Consider the following 23,882-nt stretch of genomic DNA (forward strand, 5'->3'; position numbering starts at 1 on the left):
TATTAATAATAAAGATGATGCATTTTTCCTTCCCAGAATTTCTGCCCTTGTGCAGTTGCTATAGCATCAACTGTTAGGCCTGTCCATCTTTTAATAAAAAATCAGACAGGTATAACTATCTTAAACAAAACAAAACAAAACCAAAACAAAAAAACCCAACCAACTTTTTTTTTTCTTCTTGTTTTAACTTCTTGCCAAAGCTTGGGCATACTATCTCGGACATCTTGGGTCTTCTCATTCTTTTTTTTTTTTTTTAAAGAATTATTCATTTATTTTATGTATATGAGAGTACACTGTATCCTTCTTCAGACACACTAGAAGAGGGCGTTGGATCCGATTACAGATGGTTGTGAGCCACCATGTGGTTGCTGGGAATTGAACTCAGGACCTCTGGAAGAGCAGTCAGTGCTCTTAACCACTGAGCCATCTCTCCAGCCCCGGGTCTTCTCATTCTTTTTCTAAGTTATTTATCCCACCTTCCCCTATGTTACTGCTTGCACGTGGCTTGCTCTCCTCCTTTCCTGTCTTCCTTCTCTCAGAAGCTTCTGGGTTGATTTTATTGAATCCATTCTCAAACTCTTCTACTAGTGAGACTGAGACATCCAGAGGAGTCCCCAGTTTCCCTAGTAACTATTATCTTAGAGTTTTATTGCTGTGAATGGGCAACGTGACCAAGGCAACTCTTATAAAGGAAAGCATTTAATTGGGGATGGCTTACAGTTTGAGTTCAGTCCACTATCATTATACTGTGAAGCATGGTAGTGTGTAGGTTAGACATGATGCTGGAGGAGCCAAGAGTTCTGCATCCTGATCCACAGACAGCAGAAGGAGAGACTGTACCACGCTGATGTAGCGTGAGCATAGGAGACCTCAGAGCCCATTCCCACAGTGACACACTTCCTCCGACACGACCACACCTCCTGATAGTGCCACTCCCTATGGGCCAAGGATTCAAACACATGAGTCTATGGTGGCTGTACCTATTCAGAGCACCGCAGCAATCTAAGACCCTGTGTCCAAACCATAATCCCCATATTTATATTGGTTAACCTGTGCTCCCCACATGAAATAAGGTGAACTGAGTGGTTTGTAGATTCACACCTACAGTAGAGTTCTCTTTCCACACCCACCCTACCAGTAAAAACAAAGTATTTGTTTTATGGTCACAGACCTTCAGAAGAGAAAGTCCATTGGTATGCTTTGATTCAAAAGTCATTGCGAACATCAGTCTTTAGCCATATGGAGATACGTTCCCAGTCTGTATACTCTGGGATTACTGAAGTTTTTGCCCAGAGAGGAAAAGCAGCGTCTAATGTCAGTGTTGTCTGGGATGGGTGCAGCATGAGCAGACTGCAGTTGGCATGTGTTCGTTTATTTTTCCAGGCACATGGGAGAAGTGAACCTCAGGTTGAATCAGAGCAGAGACATGTCTGAGACCCTCAGCTGGGATGTCCTGGTTCAGGGTAGCCACTGGCTCCTTCATCTCTTCCGCAATGTGCTTTCTGGGGTTCTTTTAGTTGCTGTTTCATAGAATGTCGAGGGTCGATTTTGTCTGCTCTGGCTTCTAACCCTTAAAGACAAGATAGAAAAGACAGGTGGATACCCACATGTGCAGTTCCTGAGTCTCAGAAGAGAACATCGAGTTGATGCCACTGAGGCCAAGAGAATGGGAGGGAGGCAGAAGCTGGGCACTCAGGATCATTGGCACTGCTGACTTAACACACGGCTTTCACCCAGTATGGGATAAGACGGCTTATTCAGGAGCTGAATGTGAATTGATCATGCCTGGGAACAGGGGTTCAGGTTGACCCAAATACCATGTTCCAGCACAATAGTTTCATGAAGGGGTTTTTTTTTTAATAGTAACAGAACAAAGTCATAAATCAAGGTGCTTAACAATGTATTAGTAGAAACATCGGGTAGGTATGTTATTGCCAAGTGGGGGAAATTCTGCTTCAGGCTTCAGATACTTCTGATGACATTCTTAGCCTTTGTGTTGGTGGAAGTTCGGAGTCTGGTTGGTTGTTCCAAGAGGATTTATGTAATGTCACAAAGATGCTAGGTCAAACACAGAGGCGATCAGTGAATGGCTGGCTATTAAGGAGACTAAAGATAGCCCACGATAATTTGGCTCCAGACGGGCAACATTCCAGAATGTCTCCAAAACCATGACAGTTCTAGTTAGCCAACCAGCCTTGGAGCATCCTTAACACAGATGGAGCTTTGTTCTGTGAATTGCTATTTCAGGAGTAGGCACAGAGAGGGGGATAGTCCTTTAGTAGGAGACACAGGGTTTTAAAATCAGAAATTTTACTGATCACTGTATTACTGGAACCTATCGCACAGGGATGATGAATAAAATAGAGTTAAATACAGATAGGCAGTGGGCAGGGTAGAGAACAAACATTGAATCTAACTTTTTGGTTTTGTTCTGAGATAGTTTCTTGTTTATATAGTCAAGTCTGGTTTAGAACTCAATCATCCAGCTCTCTTAATAAAACATCTTCCCCAGGCCCAGAGAGATGGCTCAATGAGTAAGAGCACAGGCTGCTCTTGGAGAGGACCTAGTTTAGTCCCCAACTAACTAGGCTCCTTAGAGGTGCTCTGTAGTTCCTCCAATGCTACCAGCTGCCACCATCTTGGGTTCCCCTGATGTTTAAAAAACTGAGACAGGGCCAGGCAGTGGTGGCGCACACCTTTAGTCCCAGCACTTGGGAGGTAGAGGCAGGTGGATTTCTGAGTCCAGCCAGGACTACACACACAGAGAAATCCTGTCTCAAAAAACAAACAAACAAAAAAACTGAGACAGGAACTCTCTGTCTCTCTATCTCTGTGTGTGCATGTTTGCTGTTTGTATGCCCCTGGAGTTTCATTATTTATTTTTTTCTTTTTGCCTTTGGGGCATAAACCTGGTCCTTCTGAACAGGTCTTAGGGAAACCAAAAGGGTGGGCCTAACGGGTAGAACTTAGGAGCTACGGCTTCTGGGAGTCCTTCCCAGGCACACCTGGGAGCCATTGGAGTTCATTATTATCTCAAGGGAGGCTCAAGAACGCCCAGAAAGGACTAACGGTGGTGGCTGGCAGGCTCTCTCATTGGCAAATAGCCAAGGGACAACTTCCAGGAGGCAAGGTATAGTTTGGTTCATAGTTGAAGGTAAAGTCCGTTATGATGGGAAACACTTGGTGGCAGAAAGTTCCTTTGTGTGGGGGAGCATGTGGCTGGGACTCCTTGATTCTCAGCAGATCGAGAAGCAGTGCTGAGTGATGTCCTCCAAGATTCCTTCACCTCTTACAGGTTCCACTGTAACAAAATACTGCCACCAATCGAGGACCAAATGTTCACACACCCGAGCCTGTGGGGGAACATTTCCCAAACAGTAGCAAGAGAAGTTTCCTCTAGGCTTAAGGTTGTCCTTTCTTAGAACAGAGGCAGCAGCGTTCAGGCTGTAACAAGCCCAGAGGCACTGAATTCTGTGCTTGTCGGTGGTTTATTTGCTTGTGAATTGTCTGGTCTACAAGCTCATTTCAGACAGAAGGCACACTGCTGTTTTCTTTGTTTTTTGTACCATTGGTCTGTTTCCCAGCACTTCAGGAATCCTCAACAGGGGCTCCACCATCGAGTTATATTCTCAGGGTGGCCTTGAACTCACTCTGTAGTCTAGGCAGGCCTTGAACTTGAAGTCCTCCTGCCTCAGCCTCTCAAGTACTTGGTATGACAGGTCTGTGCCTCTCGTCTGTTATTCCATCATCTTGACTGACTCGGTAGAGAGGACTTTCTTTTAGGAAAGTTGCCAGTGGTAGAATCCCAGGAAAGCCCTAGTCTGAAGGCAAGAGCCCATTGATGACCAGTAGCTGAACATGACTGTGGCCCACAGAACCTCTTCTTTTTCCCATTCCCCATTTGAAAGGATGTGCTGTTTGTGTTTCTGAGGAATTCTAGACATCTAGACCAGTCGAGTCCCCTGCAGGCAAGCTTAGATAGAGGCTGTGGAAATTGTGATTGGTAGAAAAATATAGAACTATTGTATCTGTCCTGGTTTGCTTTTCTATCACTGTGATAAAATATTTGGATACAAAGCAACTTAGGGGAGGAAAAAGATTTATTTGGCTTCCACTTCCCATTCACAGTCTATTATTGAGGGAAGTCTGGGTGGGAACTCAGGACCTAGAGGCAGAAACAGAAGCAGAGAGCATAGGAGGAATGCTGCTCACTGGCTTACTGCCATGGCTCACACAATCCAGGACCCCTGCCCAGGGATGGGGTCACCCAGAATGGGCTGGGCCCTCCCACATGGATCATCGATCAAGAAAACTCCCCCCACCCCCAGACTTGTCCACAGGACAGTCTGATGGTATCTGCACCTCAGTTCAGGATCCCCCTTCCCAAATACTTCTATCTTTGTGTCAAGTTGACAAAACCCAACCAGCATTGTGTCTGTGGCAAAGCGCAGAAGCAAGGGAAACCCGGAAGCCAGAAAGAGTGATGGGCACCTTCAGGCAAGGTTTCTGATACCAAGGACACTTTAATAATTTTTTTCTCTTTTTGTCTTTCCTCAAAAGGAACAATGCTAAATATAAAATACTATGGCGTTGAACCAGGTCTAGTTGTGTGCTCGGGAGAGTTGGGATCTCTCCCTGTTCTATTACGTGCGTTTTCCTTATTTACTCTTTCATACTCAAGGCCAGAAAACCTACAGACTCCCAGGAATAAAACAACACAAGCCAGTCTCTGCTGCTGGCTCTGTGCACGTGGCCAAGTGATTGCTTGTGAGCTTGCTGTTCAGAAGCTGGTAGGGGATCTTGAAAAAGTCTGCTGATCGTACAATCTTGCAGGGTGATTTAGTGAGGCTGTAGCATTTCGAAGCTCTTGTCAGTGTGAAAAATAGTTCTACTCTCCTTGGGGAGGTTATCTGTCCTTCTTGTCCTTTTTTTCCTCTCCCAGGAATCAGTCCTAAGCCCTCAGTCTACTGTTCTCAAAAACACCATTTAATGGTGACAAAGATTACCTACTTAACTAGCTACGGTGTCTGGACACTAGAAAGCCACCCTTGAAGGACAGGCATCCCACAGGGCCTCCATGCTTCGGGAAAATTCAACCTTGGAAGGTCTGGGGCTATTGCTCAGGGGTAGAGGGTTTGCATAGCATGTGGTCCTGGTTACCAGGGCCTGTGGATGCCAGAAGAGTTAAAGATGGTTCTGAGCCACCAAGTGGGCACTGGGCTGAACCACAGTCCTTTGGAAGAACAGTCAGTGCTCTGTCTTTCTTTCTCTTAATTTTAATTTATTTATTTACTCTCTCATGTATGTATGTATGTATGTATGTATGTACCATGACCACTGTTCCCCTCACTCTTCTCCTCCCAGGGTCTCTCCCCCTCTCCCACCTCTGCATCCTGACCAATTCATTCCTCCACTATTTCCTTTGAGGGAAGGACAGGCTTCTCTCGGATATCACTCAAACATGGCAGCCAGTGCTCTTAACCAGGGATTTATCTTGTTGCCCCCTGTGTATAGTACTATAATGGTTTTTAGTGATAAAGTAGCCAGTTGCAGTTTGTTAAGAAAATGTAGCAATTGCATATATATCTACTTATAGTACCTGAAAGTACACAAGAGCCTATATTATTTGTGGGAGAAATAGAAGAAACTCTAAACACATCTGGGATTTAAATGCTGCTCTTTTAGGAAATGCAGACACAAAGGTCAACTCTGTTGAGCAATCTGACCTAATTGCCTTCTGTAGACCCACAAACAACAGAGGACACTGCCTTTTCAAAATCTATGAAATGTTCACTAAAATGATCCGTTTTTTTTTTTTTTTGGCTATAAAAAAAGATGTCAACACCTTTAGAAGATTTTAAATCATATGCAGTATGTTTTTAGACTATACTGATTCAATAATGGGAAAATATCTGTCAAGCCTCTTAAGGTAAATTGGAATGATTTAAAGATCAGGGGATTAAATTCCTAAAGAAACTTGAAAATATTTTGAATAAAAGTGAAATCTCAATATTTCAAAATCCTGAGATGTAGGTAAATCAGGAGGGAGGTGGACTGCAGTTGTATGCATTTCTGCTTAAAAAGCAAAGGAGCTTCATCATCTACTGTGAGAAACCTGAGGGGGAAAGAAAGCAAAGAAAAGCCAAAGCAACAGTAGAAATGAAATAATATATAAGTGCATAGAAATCAATGAAACAGAAAAGAGAAAGCTAATACAGAAAACCAATAAAAGCAAAAGCTGTTTCTTTCAAATTTAATAAAATCGATAGGCCTCCAGCCAGACTTAAAGCCAGGAAGACACAACTGCAAAATTTATAACTACCAGCAATGAGAGGGGCTATCACTGTAGATCCCAGAGACATGAGGGGAGACATTAAAAATGATTTCATGCTGATAAATTTAATAAGTCACATGGAATAGACAAGGCCCCGCAGTACTGCCAGAGCTCATTCTCGGACTTGATGGCCCAATAGCCTTAAACCCATTGCTAACATTGTTGCTACAAACGGTCCTGAAGAAAAAAAAGTCTCTACCCAGGTCACAATTGGGGATGCACACCAGAAGCAGCAGTTCTACACTCATTCTCACGCAAGGTCGGTGAAGGAGTGCTCCCAAGTGTTTATCTGGCTACAGTTAACTTGACAGCAAAACCACACAGAGATGTTGCAGAAAAGAAGGCTCTGTAACGTTACCCTTCATTAACACGGAGACAAAAATCAACTAAACATCTGGGACAGAGCTCAGTTGGCAGGACAAACTCAGTTGTTAGACCCACCCACATTCCAGAACCAGGTGCTCCCCCCACCCACCTTCAACTGTCTTGAGCACTAAAGGGCCAGTCACTAAAGCAACAGTTCCCGCCTTTATAAAGCCTCCCTCTCCCTCCTCCTTCCTCCATCCCTCTCCCTCCCACCTCTCCTTCTCTTTCCCTCCCTCCCTCTCTCTTCCCTCCTTCCCTCCCTCCCACTCTTTTGTCCTTCCTCCCTACCCCAGTTGCCTTGTGTGATTTTTGTGGCATTCCTTGGCTTGCTGATAGTCACAAAACGGTTACACACAAAGCCTGGGTTCAAGATCCAGAGCTACATGAACTGAGCATGGTGGCACATAGCTATAACCCAATCCCTGGTGGGCAGGGTAAAGGCAGAAGGATCAGAAATTCAAGGTTGTCCTTTGCTTCATAGCCACATTTGAAGCCAAGCTGGGCTACATGAGATCCTGTCTCAATAAATGTATGTGTGTGTGTGTGTGAGCAAGATGGTTCATGAGATAAAGGCATTTGCCACCAAACCTAATAACCTGACTTCAGTCCCCAGGACTCACATAGTGGAAAGGGAGAACCAATGTCTACATGTACAAAGAGAATCAATCTTTGTTTCTGCCATGGCAAGCTGTGTAAGGACTAATCCCTCTCCCCAGCCCTAGCTTCTTTTATGAAATCTGACCATGTTGGGCTAAAACCATCCCACCCACTTCCTGAGGAGTGAGCTGTAGTACCTCCTCCTCCCACTCCCTGGGCTCTAGATTTTCCAAACTCATAGAGGTAAGGGCTGGAGTGGTAACCTGGCCTTAGCCTCAGCTCCGAGCGGCTGGCAGGGATCTGCCGCCTCAAGATCCAAAAAGCGCTGTAAAGGTTTCCTTACTTACAAAGGTTTTAAAAACATCTGCCGCAGGCCTGTCTTGATGTGCTCAGCATTGGACATGTAATTATGAGTACAATCTACAGATCCGCTGGCCTCGTGGACCTTACATTTCTATAGGGAAAACAGCGAGTAAACAAATGCATAAATATCAGTGCTGGGATAAAACCGTGGGCGAGATTAACAGCCCAGGGGACAGATGTTAACTAGAAGAGCTCATACACACCCAGAAGGATTTGTCTGAGAAGTGACGTTTGGGTGGAGAATAAGCCTACCCTATGTCAGATGTGATCGCTGGTTTTAGGGAAGGAAGGAGAGAAAGTTCTAGAGAGTATCCTGGGTCTTAGGATACTTTTTCCGTATAGAAGTTTATGAACACTAGCAGCATGCAGTAGGTCCTTGGGAGACAAAGCCAGGCACTTTCTCTTTAAGATTTTCACGGAAAGAAGAGGAATTGTATTATGGTGAAGCAGGCGTAGTTAACTGTGTGGCTAATGCTACATGACAGACATACAGGGAGTGTGAGCTAGGCTGTGTGACAGGGCTCCCTCTATCTTTGGGTAGGGGAGTGGGAGTTGTTTAACACATGACCCACATCAAGAATGTGATGGTTTGTATATGCTTGGCACCGGGGAATGGCACTATTAGGAGGTGTGGCCTTGCTGGAGGAAGTGTGTCACTGTGGGTGTCGGCTTTAATATCCTTGTCCTTGCTGCCTGGAAATCAGTCTTCTAGCAGTCTTCAGATGAAGATGTAGAACTCCCAGCTCCTCCTGCACCATGCCTGTCTGGAAGCTGCCATGCTCCTGCCTTGATGATAATGGACTGAACTCCTGAACCTGTAAGCCAGCCCCAATTAAATGGTGTCCTTATAAGAGTTGCTTTGGTCATGGTGTCTGTTTACAGCAGTAAACCCCAACTAAGACAAATGCCATACAAAGAAAGATTTTGAAACATGATGAAGTGCTGTCTTAGGGGTTCATTGCTGTGAAGAGACACCACGACTAAGGCAGCTCTTATAATGGAAAACATTTAATTGGAGCTGGCTTACAGGTTCAGAGATTCAATCTGTCATCATCATAGCAGGAAGCATGGCAGCATGCAGGCAGACATGATGCTGGAGAGACCTGAGAGTTCTACATCTTGATCTGTAGGAAGCAGTAGGGGACTGTGTTCCGGACCAGGCAGAGCTTGAGCATAGGCGACCTCAAAGCCCACCCCCACAGTAACACACTTCCACTAACAAGGCCCCACCTACTCCAACAAGGCCATAAGTCCTAATAGTGTGCTTCTTATGGGTCATGCATTCAAACACATGAGTCTGTTGGGGACAGACCTATTCAAACCACACATTCTACTCCATGGCCCCTATAGGCTTATAGAGCCAACTTCCAAAGTCTCCATAGTCTAACACAGTCTGTGATGATTTGTATATGCTTGGCCCAATGAGTGACACTATTAGAAGGTGTGGCCTTGTTGGAATAGGTGTGTAACTGTGGGTGTGGGCTATAAGACCCTCATCCTAGCTGCCTGGAAGCCAGTATTCTGCTAACAGCCTTCAGATGAAGATGTAGAACTCTCAGCTCCTCCTGTACCACTTCTACTTGGATGCTGCCATATTCCCACCATGATGATAATGGACTGAAACTCTGAACCTGTAAGCCAGCCCCAATTAAATGTTGCCCTTATGAGAGTTGCCTTGCTCATGGTGTCTGTTCACAGCAGTAAAACCTTAACTAAGAGAAATTGGTATCAGCATAGTGGGGTATTCCTGTGACAACCTGACCATGTTTTGAGGAGGACTGTGAAAGAACTTTGGAACTTTGGGCTAGAAGAGCCCTTGGATGTTAAGAGCTCTGTGGGATGTTCTGTAGGAGCTTGGAAGATAATGTTGAGAACAGCGCAAACGATGGAGGCCTGGCTTGTGAACTTTCAGAGGGAAGATTAAAGACTCTTATCAGGGCCATTGCAATTTAGATTGTGAGGATTCTGTGGTTTGGGTTAGCTGGGGCTGAAGAATCAGCTGTGACTAACAAGATACCAGAACTACTAAAGCGAAACCTTTTTGTTATTGGGACGATTGATGCCGGTTAGCTGGGGCTAAGAAATTAGCAGAGATTAAGAAGAGACCAGCATCACTGAGGTGAAATCTCCTGGGAAGTGTTTCCTGAAAGCACAGAGAAGCTGTGTTCCAGAGATAGCCACGGTTGTACCTCATGTTGGCAGCCAGACTTGGTAATGTGTAAGAGTCACCCAGGTGGTACTGGTTTTGAAACTTGAAGGGATAGCAGCTGATGCTTGACACTGTCAGAGGCCAGGAGAGGCCATTGGAGAAGGTGCAGCCTCAGTGGCAGTCGAAGGCCCAGGACTGAAGGGGACAAGCAGAGAAGTTGAGGCTTGGCATGAAGAGAGCCTATGAGAGGCTATTGGTGAAAGTGCAGTTGCAGCAGTAGACAGCAGTGTTTTGGGGATGCCAGTACCATGAGATGACCACCAAGAAGAGCAGCAGCACTGGAGTACAGGCAGCTGTAGCCTAGAAGATAAGGTCTGTGCTACAAAGGGAAGAGCTGGAGAAGTGACCTAAGCCCTTGGAGGTGCCCAGAAGATCATGAGTGGATCCCAGACATTGCACGGTTAGAGTTTGATTTGCTTTTGACTGTGCCCTGATATTTTTCCCTCTTGAAGTAAGTAAAAAAAGTATTTTAGTGGAACCCACAGTTAAGAGACTTTGAATTGTAAAAGGACTTTGAATTTTAGAAGATATATTTTAAAGGGATTGAACTTTTAATATGTAAAAACTGTGGGACTTTTAAAGATATTTAGATCTTGGGGATCAATAAGAAAGTAAGGGTTAATAGTGATATGTTTGTGTGTCAGGTTGACAAGGGGTCAGTTGTACTGGCTGGTTTTGTGTGTTAACTTGACACAAGCTGGAGTTATCACAGAGAAAGGAGCTTCCCTTGAGAAAATGCCTCCATGAGATTCAGCTGTAAAGCATTTTCTCAATTAGTGATCAAGGAGGGAGGGCCCCATTGTGGGTGGTGTCATCCCTGGGCTGGTGGTCCTGGGTTCTATAAGAAAACAAGCTGAGCAAGCCAGGAGAAGCAAGCCAGTAAGCAGCACCCTTTCATGGCCTCTGCATCGGCTCCTGCCTCCAGATTTCTGCCCTGTGTAAGTTCCAGTCCTGACTTCCTTTGGTGATGAACAGCAATGTGGAAGTATAAGCTGAATAAACCCTTTCCAACTTGATTCTTAGTCATGATGTTTGCAGGAATACAAACCCTGACTAAGACACAATGTTTAAACAGTTTAAATCTCAACAATGTTTAAAAGTCCAAAGTCCAAAGTATTTTCTGAGATTCATGCAATCTCTTAACTGTAATCGCCTATAAATCAAAATCTAAAAGCAGATCACATACTTCTAACACATCATGGCACAGGGTATACATCACCATTCCAAATTGTTGAGAAGGGGAGGATAGTGAGGAAATATTGGACCAAAGCACGACCAAAACCTAGCTGGGAAAACTCCAAACCCTGCATCTGATGTCAAAATGGTCTTCAGACCTCCAAGTCCTTTCGGCTTTGTTGGCTGCAACACACTTCTTTTCTTGGGCTGGTTCCACTCCCTGTTATCAGCTTCCCTTAGCAGGTATCCCATGGCTCTGACATCTATAACATCTTGGAGATTCTAAGGCAATCCAGGATTGACCTTCATAGCTTCACACATGGCCTCTCTGGGTCTCTGTGCAGATATACCTCTGCCACATTCCTAGTTTCAGCAACTTTGCTTAGTCACGGAGGGAGATTCCATAACCCTTTTCACACAATGGTCTCTCCCGACCTCCATGCAGGGACACCCATGACATACTGGCCTTAGTGGCTTTTCTTAGTCAAATATGGAAATTCCATAACCCTTTTTTTTTTATCCTCAAGTTTAAAGCCAGGACCACATGGCTGAAGCTGCCAAGTTCTGCTGCTTGCTGGGGCTGGAACATGGCTGCCATGTTCTGCTGCTTGCTGGGGCTGGAACATGGTCCCTTCAGACAATTACAGCTTCACCAGCTTTCTGTTGTCCATGGTTTCCTTTACTGCCTAAGCTTGGCCATCCTGGAACTTGTTCTGTAGACCAGGCTGACCTTGATCTCAGAGATATACATGCCTGTGTCTCTTGAGTGCTGGGATTAAAGGCTCCTTCTGCTGGCATTAAAGACGTATACCACCATGCCTGGACCTAAGTTTTTCTTTAATTCCCTGTCACAAGATAGAAGTTTAGCTGGATGGGATCTTACCCCAAGGTCACCACTCCCTTAATTCCCTTGAATATCCTTGAACACAGAATTTAGCCCCATGCCACTTCCTGGTTCTCCTTTAATCCTTGAACCATACATTTTGAATTTTTCCTTTCTAAACTTGTTTCATTTCATCGAAATGCTCTTCATAAGCGTAAACCACAGAGCTGGGCAGTGATGGCATATGCCTTTAATCCCAGCACTTGGGAGGCAGAGGCAGGCAGATTTCTGAGTTGAGGCCAGCCTGGTCTACAAAGTAAGTTCCAGGACAGCCAGGGCTATACAGAGAAACCCCGTCTCAACAAACAAACAAACAAACAAACAAACAAACAAACAAATGAGTGAATCACAGGACAGAATCTATGCTAGGCTGTTTTGAGATTTCCTTAACCAATTCAATTAATCTAAATCTCTTCACCTTAGCTTCAGACAGACCAGGACAAAGAGCAGCCACATTCTTCACAAAAATATCACAAGGATGATCTTTAAGCAGTTTATAAAATACTTCTCCTCTGATATCTCTTGAGCCAGACCCCCACAGATCAAATCACCCTCAGCACTACTGTCTTCCTTGGTTCTACTAGTATGGTCCACTAAGCCCCACTTAGAGCATTCCATTGCTTTCCTAATCCAAATTTTCGAACTCCACAATCCTTCACACAAAAGCATGGGCAACTTATCTCAGCAATACCCCAGTCCCTGATACCAACTTTGCCTTAGTTAGGGTTCCTATTGCTTTGAAGGGACACCATGATCAAGGCAGTTCTTATAAAGGACAACATTTAATTAGGACTGGCTTACAGTTCAGAGGTTCAGTTTATTATCATCATGGCAGGTAGTATGGCAGCATGCAGGCAGACATGGTGCTTGAGGAAGAGCTGAGAGTTCTACGTCTTGATCCTCAGGCAGCAGTAGAGGCCTATGTTCCATACCAGGCAGAGCTTGACTTAGGAGACCTCAAAGCTCCCCTACACAGTGACACACTTCCTCCATCAATGCTACCCAGCGCTACCCCAACAAGGCCTCACCTTCTAATAGTGCTACTCCCCATGGGCCAAGCATTCAAACACATGAGTCTGTGGGGACCATTCCTATTCCAACCACCACAGGTACAATGACAATTTTCTGTTTTTGAAACACAGTATCCTCCCAAAAGGATACTGGGAAAGAGAAATGAGGGGTTGGAGCCAGATGTGGTGCTGCATGGCTGTAATCTTCCAGCATGTGACAGATTGCATGGAAGGGAAGACCAGGAGTTCAAGATCATCCTTAGCTGCTGATGGAGTAAGAGGCCAGCTTGTGCTATATGAGACCCTTGGAGGGAACATAGAATTGGAAAGTGTGTGAGAGGGATATATGTAGGAGAGGGAGGAGAAGAGGGAGGAGGGAGAGGGAAAAGGAGGAGGGCGAAGGAGGAGGGAGAAGCTACAAGGAGGGAAGGGGGAGAAAAACAGGGAGATTGATTTTAAATTGGGGTTGTCCAGCAAGAATTTCTAAAAAAGCAAGGGTTTTATTCAGGAGACTCCCATAGCATGATAGATTAGGGAGCAGGCAGGATTGAGAAATAAAAGCCCTCTGTTACTTTAAAATTTTCAAAGACTATTTTTAATGATGGCTCTTAAATGCTTTAACCTCTCTTTTAGCCCACCATCCACCAGAGGTAGTGGAAAAGAAAGGATATGGGGGAAGTGGATCTGTTTAAAAAGTTTCGTTGGAGCAACTGCCATCTGTGTTGTCTGGAAATCGGCAGTTCAGTTCACAGGTCAGCAGCGGCAGCTCGATCCACTCGCAAACACCTTATGGATGCACCAGCAGTCCAGTTTGGTAGAGTTAGGATAGCAAACAAATCAGCAGCGGTGACATGACCTAGAAGAGACAGCCAGGCCTCAGCCTTGGCACATTGTCAGTAACAGGAAGGACACGGATGGACACCAGGAGAAGTTCTCAGCTGTGCCTCTCTCAGGGAAGTGAAGATCAGTGAAGACGTGAGACCCACAAGCGTTGCACAGCCAGGTCTATAAGCTGTCTGTCAAGTCCTGTTTATAGTCTCCAAATATCACATGTCCTTCACAGAAACCAAGAAACCAAGAAACCAAGGCACACCACTGGAAGTCTTTTGGCATGCTTCCCTCTACGGAGCTCCAACAAATGCAGCTCAACTACACAGTGTAAGGCAGACCAATACATGCATGTCGTTAGCAAAGAATCCCTCACCACGAGTCCTTTCGTGTGCTTGCTTTAGCTTTAGCAGAACATCCTCTCTCCTGTGCCTGCTTCAGCGAAACCTTTCCCCACAAGTCTTGCCTTAGCCTTCCACCTGTGTCCACTTCAGCTAAACGTTCCTTCCTTCAGGTGTTTGCCCCAGCAAAATATCATCCAACCGACTTTCCAAAGAACCCAAGTTTCCATGTCAGCTCTTTTAAGTTTTTAACTCCCACTCAGTATATCGAAGGCCAGATCTGATGAACTATATTTCAGTTAGACGGGATGGAGTTAAGCATGTGATGACCTTTCCTGACCCAAGAGATCATGAGACAGGAAGAAAGAGGAGAGTGAGTGTCACTCACTTCTGTGTGCATCCAATTTCCCAGAACACTGTTGGATAAGCTGGGGGTGGGACATGGGGAGAGGTGGGGCACTCAGGAACGTTACTCCACCCTTCAAGCAGGACACTGGAAGTGGAGCAGCCCCGAGCCAACACACTGGGAGAGGTTGAGCACCATGGTGACCTGAAGAGTTGGTTCTCCAAGGTTGTCTTTTTACCATTACTTATTTTTTCAGTTCTGGTATTTTAATGAAACATTTCCTTTTAAAATGAATGGGTAATAAATAAAGGCAGGTGTCGGCAGCTCAACTCTTTGTTCGACTCAAAAGATAAAATTATTACCAAGTCTCAGCACAATTCCACACAGCCCTGTTGGAAGGTGGACCAACAGGCCTGACTGCAGGCTTGGCTGATCTTGTTGGTTTTATTTTGGAAACAGTTCAGCTAGCTTAGTCTTCGTCTCATTAGGAGTATAGGCATGTAGCACCATGCCCCAGTGGAAACTAAACTTGTTAGTTTGGGGACATTTGTGGTGTGTGTGTGAGTGTGTGTAAGTGTATGTGGTATATTGTGGTATACGCACATCTGTGTACCTGTGTGTGCAGGTGCACGCACTTGCGTGCTTGTAGAGAGGACAGAGGAAGCTATCGGTGGTCTTCTTTATCCTATCTATCTATCTATCTATCTATCTATCTATCTATCTATCTATTCCTCTGAGACAGTGTCTCCCACTGGACCCAAACCTCACATTTTTTATGGTAGGCTGGCAGCTAGCAAGCCCTCCTGTTATAGGAGTGGGTCTAAGTCTCAGGTTTTTTAGAGAAATATCCAGTTGCTTGTGTCCTGGGACAAGAGATGTGTGGTTAGACATGGAAACAGAGACAGTTATTAAAGAGAAAGCACCCCTGAGAGGGAGAGTGGCCAAGGAACAGGAAAAGCTTTTACTGTGAGAGTGCCGGCCCACAAGCTGCAGGGTTACAGTGCACCTGTTACAGCAGCTTTCCTTGAGCATGCTTTGTTGATTGTTTGAAACCTTGGGGTGGAGGGTTTGCCGGTCCTTGCCAGCTGGTTTCTTGTGTGTTAGTCTTGATGCAGCATTGTTAACGTCTCTACTCTCCTGCCACATCAGAGAAGCTCCATCCCTCTCAGTGCTGGGGTTGCAGGCTTTTTACCTGAGTGCTGGGATCCCTACTCTTAATTGATGAGCGATCTCTCCAGCCCTTTTCGGGGACATTTTGTTTGTTTGTTTGCTTGTTTGTTTGTTTGAATGGATGGATCCACAGGTGCTTATTGTTTTGTAGGCAGCTGTTCTTGAGTCGTTTGATTTTTGTTTTTGAGACAAGGTCTCCCGTAGTCCAGGCTGGACTTTGACATTGGTATGTAGCCAGAGATGACCTCGAACTCCTGATTCTTATGACTCTAACTTTCAAGTAGTAGAGTTAGCAAACATGTGCCCCCACGCCAGGTTTCATTATTTCTTGCATAGGGTCTAAATGCATAGTTTAACTTGGTCTCGGGCTTCCCTTCAGCCTCCTAAATTCTGAATTACAAGTATATGTCATAACACTCTGGGCTGCGAGTTCAATTTTTTTTGAATTATTAGGCATTGGACAGACATGCATGCAAACAAGATGCCCATACATATTTTTCAAGTTAAAAAATATTAATGTGGTACACACTTTTAATCCTAGTACTTAGGAGGCAGAGGCAGGCTTATCACTGTGAGTTCTAGGCTAGCCAGGGCTACATAGTGAGATATTATCCTGAAAGGAAATATTAATGAGTGTTATATGAGTGTATATACAAATATACACTTGTATATAAGTAAACATATCAGAGCCTATTTTTAAATTATTATTTTAATTTTAATATATTATTTCACATATTTTATGTGTCTTAGTTGTTTTTGTGTTGTTTTAATAGAATATGACAAGCTGGGCAGTTCATAAAGTCATTGATTTCTCACAGTGCTGGAGGCTGCCTATCACAGATATCTAATCTCTGCAGACTGAGAAGCCTGGTGCAGACCTGTGTGGTGGTTCGAATATGAAATGTCCCCTTGGCTCACTTAGTCACCACAAGGTGGAGGTGTTTTGGAAGATGGTGGAGCATTTAGGAAGTGGACCCTCAATGTGAGCCAGGACAAACTCTTTCCCAATAAAGTTGCTCCTTTTCAGGAACTTGGTCATAGAGAAAAGAAGTTGAATTGTCTTAGTTTCTTTCTGTGCTGCTGTGATAAGACGCTGACCCAGCCTGCCTTTGGGAAGGCGGGGTTATTTCATTTTCTAGTTCATCACTATGAGAAGCCAAGGCAGAAACTAAAGCAGAGACCATGTAGCAGCGTTGCTTACTGGCTTTCCGTTACTTTTCTTTACTCTTTGTTTCTTTTAATGATTTATTTATTTTTATACATATGAAAGTGCATGGCAGTGCCCACAGACACCAGGAGAGGGCCTGGGATCCCTTGAAAGTGGAGTTTCAGAAGGCAGCGAACCACCATATGGGGGCTGGGAACTGAACGTAAGTCCTCGGCAAGAGCAACCAATGCTCTTAGCTGATCAGCCATTACTCCAGCCCCATGGATACCTTTACTTACTGTCTGTCTGTCTGTCTGTCTGTCTGTCTGTCTGTCTGTCTCTATCTATCTATCTATCTATCTATCTATCTATCTATCATCTATCTATCTATCTATCTATCATCTATCTATCTATCTATCTATCATCTATCTATCATCTATCTATCATCTATCTATCTATCTATCTATCTATCTATCTATCTATCGCTCAGACCTACTTGTCTAGGGATGGCGCCACCCACAGTGGGCTGCATCTATCTATCTATCTATCTATCTATCTATCTATCTATCTATCATCTATCTATCATCTATCTATCTATCTATCTATCTATCATCTATCATCTCTCTATCTATCATCTATCATCTATCTGTCTATCTATCTATCATCTATCATCTATCTATCATCTATCTATCTATCATCTATCATCTATCTGTCTATCTATCTATCATCTATCTATCATCTATCTATGTATCTATCATCTATCTATCTATCTATCTATCTATCTATCATCTATCTATTTATCATCTATCTATCTATCTATCTATCTATCTATCATATCTGTCTGTCTGTCTATCCTATCTATCTATCTATCTATCTATTTATCATCTATCTATCTATCTATCTATCATCTATCTATCTATCTATCTATCTATCGCCCAGACCTACTTGTCTAGGGATGGCGCCACCCACAGTGGGCTGCTCCCTTATATACCAATTGTCAGTGTAAACAATGCCTCACAGACAGACGCAGCCGTGGGTCAGACTGACCCATGCAATTCTTTATTTGAGGTTCCCTCCTCCCAGGTGATTCTGAATTGTGTTGAGCTGACATCTGAAGCTATGCCAAGACTACAACCTCCTTGCTTTGTCACCTCAAGGTAGGGACAGACGGTGAGCAAGGGTAAGAGGGAACGAGAGACAAAGAGTGTCCTCATGCCCACTGATTATCATCACTATGATCCAATCACTGTGATTTAAACAACTGCCATTCCTCCCCCACCCCCCAGCACAGTTGTACTGGGATAGAATTCTCAACACAGGATTTTGAGATGTGAAGGTATATTCAAGCACATCTGTGTGAATGCTGTAGCATGTCAGTGTGAGTGCTGCAGCACGTCAGTGTGAACACTGAACCACATTGGTGTGAACTCTTGTGAGTGCCATAGCACGTTTGTGTGAACGCTACAGCATGTCAGTGTGAGCACCATGGCACATTAGATAGAGTGGGGTGGGATGTCAGTGTGAGTGTCACAGTGCATCAGTGCCAGCATCACAACATATTGGTGTGAATGCTACAGCAGTCAGTGTGAACTCTGTAGCATGTCAGTGTGAGCACTGCAGCACTTCAGTGTGAGCACAGCACACATAAATGTGAATGCTACAGCATGTCAGTGCGAACTCTGCAGCACATCAGTGTGAACCCTGCAGCACATTGGTGCAAGTACTGTAGCACATCAGTGTGAACACTGTAGCACGTTGGTATGAACTCTGTAGTACATTGGTGTGAGTGCCACAGCACATCTGTGTGGCACATGAATGTGAATGCTGCAGCATGTCGGTGTGAATGCCAGAGCACGTCTGGGTGAACTCAGTAGCACGTTGGTGTGAATGCTGCAGCATGTTGGTGTGATCTCTGTAGCACATTGGTGGGAGTGCCATGGCATATTGGTGTGAGTGCCTTAGCATGTCAGTGTGAACTCTGCAACATGTCAGTGTGAGCACTGCTGTGTCAGTGTGAGTGTCGCGGCATGTTGGTGTGAGCACCTCAATGCGAATACCTCGGCAGTCAGTGTGAATTCTGCAGCACATTAGTGTAAGTGCTGCAGTACTTCAGTATGAATTTTGTGGCATGTCAGTGTTAGCACCGCAGTACATCAATGTGAACTCTGCAGCACGTCAGTGTGGACTCTGCAGCACGTCAGTGAGAACTCCGCAGCATGTCAGTGTGAACACTGCAGCATGTCAGTGTGGACTCTGTAGCATGTCAGTGTGGACTCTGCAGCACGTCAGTGTGGACTCTGTAGCATGTCAGTGTGAACTCTGCAGCATGTCAGTGTGAACACTGCAGCATGTCGGTGTGAACTCTGCAGCACGTCAGTGTGGACTCTGCAGCACGTCAGTGTGAACTCTGTAGCATGTCAGTGTGAACACTGCAGCATGTCAGTGTGGACTCTGCAGCACGTCAGTGTGAACACTGCAGCACGTCGGTGTGAGCGCTGCAGCACGTCAGTGTGAGCACTGCAGCACGTCAGTGTGAACTGCAGCACTCTTTTGTTACTGTTGTCATTGGTTTTATATTTACCTCTGACTGTGCTACAGATGCACAGTGGTCATTGATAACTACAGTCAGTTTATTGATAAATAATCAATGTGAAAAAAAACAAAGAAAAGAACTAAATTTAGAGTGCATAATTTGTAAGTCTTGACATAGACACACACCCTTGGGGACATAGTGACAGGTTTTTGCTCTCCCTGGTGACACAGATATAGGCCAGATTAGACCAGATTGAAAGTAGATAAAGGCCGGTTTATTAGGAGGCAGTTCTCAGGGGGGGCTCGCTGATCTCACAGGGGGAGGGTTAGCAAGTCACATATTCAGGCTAAAGCAAGAGTTTTTTGTTTTTAATAGAGTTTAGGCTAGGGACGATGACATGCCAACTAGGAGTTGAGATTTTGTCCGTACGTAGTCAAAACTTGAGCCCCTGGGTGGGCACTCTTGGGTGGGTTGTTGGAAACTCAGAGAGAGGCAAAGAGTGATGACATATTTGCCTGGAGGGAGTTTTCCCCAAGTGGGTGGGGGCAGGGTTTCTAAGAGGGATGGGGTGGGTTGGGGAGGGAAGTAGGGAGGGGAGGGAGGGTGAGGTAGGGGAGAATGGGGTAAGGGGTAGGGTGGTGAGAGTGTTTTCTTTGTGTGGGAGGTGTCAGGGGACGGAGGGCCAATGGGATTTCCCAGCTTGTGCGGGGGCAAGAGCAGGGATTCCACCCTAACACACAGCACTAAGGTAATGAACACAACTGTCACGTCCACAAGTTTCCTCATGCCTCTTTGTAATCTTTCCCTTCCATCTCCCCTTGTTGGGTTTCTTCTACAATAACCTGCCGATGTGCTTTTACTGCTTTTAAGACCACGGACTGCGTGGAATCTTAGAGCCCCTCCCCCTTTCCAGTTCCATTACTCCAGACCTAACTACACTACATTCTGAATGTCATCCCAGCCTCATCACACACATTCTGGACAAAACAGTCAAACTCAAGTCAATCCAAATGTAGTTTGCAATTTAAGACCTCGGCTGCTAGTGTGAGTCACTGACCAGCCCAGAGCCTGGGCCTCTCTAACAGAAGATGCCTGCCTGTGTGGTCATGGTCAGGGAACAGCCATCAAACCTGTGAACGATCTTACCTGCTGAGTCGTGTTGCTGGCTAGACATTCAGTCTTCTAGTCCTTTCCTGTGGGTAGTTACTCCACAAGGAGGAATCCATTCCTCCTCAGGGGGATATTTGGTAAGATCTTCTTCAGTGGCATTCCTTGCTTTGGCTCCTTGGAGGGCTCTAGCCACTGTGTCTTCCTAAATACTCCAGGTCCCCACCAAGACAATGTGTTGGGTTCATCTCTCTGTACCATTGCCTGGATGTGGAAGATGCTGGGTGTGCAGTTCGCAGTGGTCACACCCCCGTGACATTGGAAGCATTGTCTGGCAGAGGCAAGAAGGCTGAGTGGGACATGTTAGTCCCTAAGAGGTAGGACAGTGGATGGGGGAAGGTGTCACCAGTTCAAGTGTCAGTGACTGGGGAGATTGGATTGTAAGTGTGAACCACAGGTGAAGAGATGAACACAGAGGCTCTGGATTACGGAAGTGACATTCGAGTTTACTCAGCAGAGTTCTGGCTGCAGAGGCTGACCCAAGCAGGCTTTCGGAAGCCCAACAACAATAGTCTGTCTCGAGATCTGCTTTCAACGCTGTAAACTGTGTGCCTTCCTTTAGCCATCCCTGTAGGAAACAGGGGGTGAGTGTTAGAGACCCCTTAAGGATAACCTTACTTTTGCCCAGAAGGGAGATGAGTGTTTATGGCCTACATTTAAGGACTCCAGCAGCTTTGGAAACAGGGCAGGCTATTTGTATTGAGTCTGCGTCCTTGGCCTGTGTAGCACATTATCCACCCCCCTCCGCCCTTTGCTTTCACGTCTCTAGGGAAATCTCACTGTCATGTAAGAGAGTTAGCACACTCGTTTCATTCTGGTAGGACATGGGCTCAAGCATAGCCATTGTAAGAGGGGGAGAAAAAGCTACCCTGTTGGGCAGTCATTCTCAACCTTCCTAATGCTGTGGCCCTTTAATACAGTCCCTCAAGTTGTGGCGACCCGGCCCCCAACCATCAAATTATTTCATTGTTACGTCATAACCGTTGCAATCTGCGGGGGTCGGGACCCACAGGTTGAGAACCCCCGTCGTTGGGCGAAGTTTGCTTTGTTTGTGGTGGATGCATAGGTGGGGTGTAGGATGTGCTGGCAGGTGTGGATGGATGGGAAGAGGTGATGGGCAGTGTGGTGAGATGCAGGAGTCAGGCAGTTGGTTGGGTCTGTCACGGAGGCCTGGCAAGAAGCAACAAACAGAGGGTTGGCAACAAGTAAGGGCCCTAGAGGGTGATCCAACAGTATCTCAGATCCAGACAGGCAGTCAGCATCCTCCATCAAGGGCTGCTGACAACACAGAATAAATAAAGATGAATCACTCCCCAGGGCACCATATTAGCCCTCCCAGGTGCCCTGCCGATCATTGGCTCCCTGGACCAGAGTTTTGGATCAGAGACTCATTGGCAGTCAGTGGAATCTAAATTATTCATAAGTTCTGTGGCTTAACAGCTTGCTGAAGCCACACTTCCATTCTTTACACTTTTATAGGAGTGCTGTTTGCATGTGATGGGGGGCTCTCCCTCATGAAGGCAGCAACTTGGAGCAGGGAAGGAACCTAGAGGGAGGACGTAGGAACTCTTCCCCTGTGCATGATGAATCTTAAGATGTGTTCAGAGATACACAGTGAAGCAAGGGACGGGTGATCAAGCATGTGCTTCTGGTGTCTAATCTGATGGTTTTGGGGGCCATCCCACATTTCCATGTTGTCCAGTAACCTCTCCTGTCTGACACCGCCCTCTGCCCATCCCCAGATGAACTCTGAGGACAGGAGCTGACTCTTGTGAATCCCTGCATCTCTGGCTCCCGGCAGTGATGGATGATAAAGGTTCATCCTTTCCTTTTCCAGAGTGTTCTATTCTAGAAGACTTTATAATTAGAAATTCTCTCACGGCAAACATCATCTTTTTTCTCTTCTAAGTAGGAAGTAACTCAGAACAGCACTAGCAGGCGTTTAGTAACTGTTGATGATGGTAATGATGAATTGGGTTTCCATGGCAACATGCACTTATTCGCACAGTGGCTCTTGAGCTCTGGGAAATATGGAAAGAAACATATACTTCTCCCCTCATTGTGAGAAAAAAAATTGTATTTCTGGTCAGCTATTTTTTTTTTCTAAATAGGTTTATTCTAAGTGGTTGAATCCACTTTCCTGGTGCTGTGAGTTATAAAGATATCAGCTTCAGGGATGGTCTCCCAGGTTAGGGATGGTGTCTGAGAGAGAAAGAGAGTGAAAGTGAGAGAGAGAGAGAGAAAGAGAGAGAGGGAGAGAGAGGAGAGAGAGAAAGAGAGAGAGAGAGAGAGAGAGAGAGAGAGAGAGAGAGAGAGAGAGAGAGAGGCAATGAGGGGTGGCTTGTTAGAAAATATGGATAGCAACCCATTTTTAGCACAATTTCCTCTTTGTCCCTTCATGCTCCCATTCTGGTCTTTATCAACCCAATCAAATCCTCCTCAGACCTAGATATTTCCTCCCTATCTATACAGACAATACTGAAAATGGTTCACGGAATTGGCAAGATGGCTCAGCAGTTCAGAATGCTGGCTGCTCTTCTACAGGGTTCCTAGGACCTGCGGTCCCAGATCCAGAGGATCCCACACCCTCTTCTGGCCTCCGTGGGCATCCACACACGTGGCATCCACTCACACAGACACATGCATATACATAAATAAAATAAAATAAATATAATTTTCTAAAAGAAGAGAAAATGTGCGGGAATCAGTTTTAAAAAGAGAATGTGTGGGAACGAAGTTATTTCTAGGTGGTGCTCATCCAGGATGGAGACTCAGCTGGACTGTACCACCACCGGTCCTTGTTGCTAGGTGCCGAAGTAACGGTGGATTATCACGGTTGTGAGGTATCTACCAGAGAAGACCACTTGGATGTGGGCTCAAGCCCATAGAAAGTTTTATTAGCTGATCAGTGACTACAGTGGGTGTTTGGGACCCGAGTACAGTTCCACACCTTTGTGAGCTTTTAGGCATAAAAACCATACCACGCGTTGACACACCTTAGTGATCAAGAGTAGTCAGCTGGGAGTGGAACTACAGCAGCCAAAAGGCAAGAATAGCATATTTAGAGACATTCCCAGAACTACGGACTTTGGCAGGTGCTGTGGCCTGTGTACTGTATCCTGAGGTTGAATAGCACTTTCATCAAGGAGTCAGTTGTGCTAATGTCTGAGGCTACTAACGTCTGGGTACCTGTTACATCACTCCCATTCTATCCCTCAGCCAACCAGAGCTGATCTTTGGTGACAATCATCGTTAACCACTGTGCTGGCAGTTTTATGTCAACTCGACGCAAACTGGAGTTATCTGGGAAGGGGAACTATCAATTTGAGAAGATGCCTCCACCACATTGGCCTGTAGGCAACTCTGTAGGCATGTTCTTAATTACAGATTAATGGGGGAGGGCCCAGCCCAC

This window comes from Grammomys surdaster, unplaced genomic scaffold (genome assembly GCF_004785775.1).
Source record: "Grammomys surdaster isolate TR1022 unplaced genomic scaffold, NIH_TR_1.0 332487, whole genome shotgun sequence".
Classification (NCBI taxonomy): Eukaryota; Metazoa; Chordata; class Mammalia; order Rodentia; family Muridae; genus Grammomys; species Grammomys surdaster.